The sequence below is a fragment of the Drosophila santomea genome, chromosome X (assembly GCF_016746245.2).
Source record: "Drosophila santomea strain STO CAGO 1482 chromosome X, Prin_Dsan_1.1, whole genome shotgun sequence".
In the NCBI taxonomy this organism is placed as follows: Eukaryota; Metazoa; Arthropoda; class Insecta; order Diptera; family Drosophilidae; genus Drosophila; species Drosophila santomea.
The window spans coordinates 11,480,454-11,483,316 of NC_053021.2; the positions used below are offsets into that span (position 1 = coordinate 11,480,454).

Sequence of the window (2,863 nt, forward strand, 5' to 3'; positions counted from 1 at the left end):
TGCAACAGGGAGCAAGGTGGGCACTGGGTGCGTGCGACATGCCGTAAAACTTTGTTGCCAACGAGCACAAAACTACCGACGAGAACAGCAACGCTGGCAACGAATTAAACAAATCGAAACTTTTTGGCACAGTCAATGGAGAAGAGAGTACCAAAATCGAAAATAGAAATTATGTGAGGTCAAAGATGCGTAAATTGATGTCATGCAGGCAACAGATCGAGCCATATGTCATTCGTCATGTTCGACTATGTAACCCAGTCATAAAAACCTGAACATTTCGCCTTCAAAGGTGACTTGCTTGTCGGAGGTACAGTACCGCTCTACTCAATAAGTACCAAATGGTGGCGCAACCAACTTAACTTTGTATAAACTAGGTGGCAACATCGGCGACAGAATCACTTAGTCATTAGCAGGCATTGTATACTTTGTCATTGTTTAGTGTCCTTAAATGTTTTCACTTGTTTTACAAATTGTACACACAGTTAACAGAAATATTTAATATATCCTTATCAGCATAGAATGCTAAAAAGTTTTGTTGTTTTTCTGTTTTTCAATTGCATGGTTTTTAGTATCTAAAAGTTTTGCTTGTTTTGGCCCACAATTACTGCTGTAATCTTATAAGAGTATTTTTAGCTCCAAACTCTTAAGAAAAATACAGCCAATCGCCTTGGCAACACACACTCTTGCAAAAGCGGAGACCCAGGCAAACCAGCTGGGAATAAATAAAGTCAAGGTGAGGACCTGCGACAATCGCACACACACGATCGCCAGTCGGAATACCCATTGCTCTGTCGACCCGCATTAATCACATATGTAAGTCGACCCGAAGCGCAAACCCCCAGAAAAACCCCCTAAAAATCCCCCAAAAGCCCCCCGAAAACACCGAGAGCCCCGACAACCCGACAATAACCCAAATGGGCCCCGAGTCAGTGCCGCAAATACAAACACAACACAACACAACACATTTTCGAACAGATCCTGCGAGCTCAGATGTCGGACCATTACGTCCAATAACAAATCGCATCGAATCGAATTTAAAAGCGAATTACAATCAAATGTATTTAAGCATTGAGCCTACCCGAAAGTGAAAAAGAATCGAGAGCGGCCAAAACTTTAACCTCTCGCCAACCCAAAAAATCACTCCCACACAGCCCCAACACACAACACACACCACACACAACCCCTCCCCAACACACAACACACAACACACAACACACACACACACATACATACAGAGCCACCCAATTGACTTTGACAACAGGCAGGCAGACACACATGTATCTGTATCTGTATCTGTATCTCTGTGTATTTTTCTCTGTGCCAATTGTTGACTGACTCGATTGAACTTTATAGCGCTGGCTGAAAGGGTGAATTGCTGGCGGTTGCTGGTGTGCGAGGTGCGAGGTGTGGGGTGTGGTGTGTGGGGTTTTTGGGGGTCGGGGGTCCTCTGTGGGTGACGTTTTTATATTGTCCGATGTCACCGCCACCCATCTCGACCCCAAAGACCCACAACCAACCCCACCCCCCACCCCCCACACCCCTTTGGACGACACCACCGGAAGCCGTAAAATCGCACACGAGAGCTCCGGCATAGGCCGCACATGAAAATTGCCACAGGCGGGAAAAGTGGGGGAAAAAAAAAGGAAAAGCGAAAAGCGAGAACCGAAAACTGAAAACCGAAAAGGAGCGAAAAGGACGAAAACTCGGCCGCAAATCCGACATTGCATTGCCACCAATATACCAGAGTGTGAGTGCGCATTTGTGTGTTTATTTCCCGATCCCACTAATCCGCGGCGGTGCTTTAATCACAGCACCCATCGCGGAAACATCGCAGAAACATCGCAGAAACCACCCATTGCAAGCCGCAGAGGAAGAATACACTTCGGGTGCACTTTTCTGTGACCAAAGCTGGTCCAATTCTTGGTTTAAGTCATCACCTCCATCAACTGCAAATCATATAAGTATTGCATAAACGTATTATTGACTCATTAGAAACCGCAAAAGAAGAATTCTTTTAAAATAATTAACGACTTCTGTAATATTTTAATCCCACATTAGAAAACCCAAGATTTACTTATTAATTATTTACTTAATAATAATATAATACACATTTCAGTCCTAATACTGATTTGCTAAATTATAGTGCAATTTTCTCCAATTAATGCTAGTAACTGAAAATTGTATTTGTGAATAATTAAGCGAAATTCGATTGCTCACTAAATTTAACTTATTTATGCACATACCAATGACATTCCGCGGGAATTTAAATTAAAGTGGTCAAAGTAAATTGAACTTTATATTTATACTCAATGTTTTTTTGTATATCATTTGTATTCAGTGTTGACTTTAAGAGAAAGTGAGCTTTAAAGGCTAGCAAATGTTGCACAAAAATACATTTATTGCTACTCTCATACTGGAAATATTCAATAAATGTAAGAATTAAACAAAGCCCTTAAGGCTAAGAATGTTTTGGGCTATCGAATTGTTAGTTTTAGTTTTTTAGGCAAATAATCATTGATTTCTGTTAAACCACTTCTGTGCTCCATTGGCACTTGGCAATTTTCTAGCTTCATATTTTCCACAGACTGTCAGGCTTCTAATCTCTTTCTTGGTTTATCATGACTATGGAGTTATGGCGCTATGGAGCTTCGATCCCTGGGGTCCAAGTGGTGCTGCTACGCTGGCCATCTCAGTTGAGTTCACCTCTCGCCAGCTTTTTCCCGCCATTTTCCACCGGAAGTTTGGACAAGGCACACACAGACACGCGACCACTTACACAAACACACAGACACACACACACAGACACACACACTGATAGCAACTCCCACTGACAGGAGACGAGCCACATGGAAACCAATAAATA

General features: G+C 42.4%; 1 long non-coding RNA gene across 2 annotated transcripts; it reads left to right on the forward strand.

Annotated features, from left to right (window-relative positions):
* Positions 1–492: 492 nt before the first annotated feature.
* LOC120456464 lies at positions 493–2,077 on the forward strand. Of its 2 annotated transcripts, none has more exons than XR_005616831.2 (3): positions 493–813; positions 1,354–1,747; positions 1,812–2,077. It is a non-coding gene; the product is annotated as an uncharacterized LOC120456464 (long non-coding RNA). The 2 variants fall into 2 exon arrangements; XR_005616832.2 differs by having other exon boundaries at positions 493–733.
* Positions 2,078–2,863: the final 786 nt, after the last annotated feature.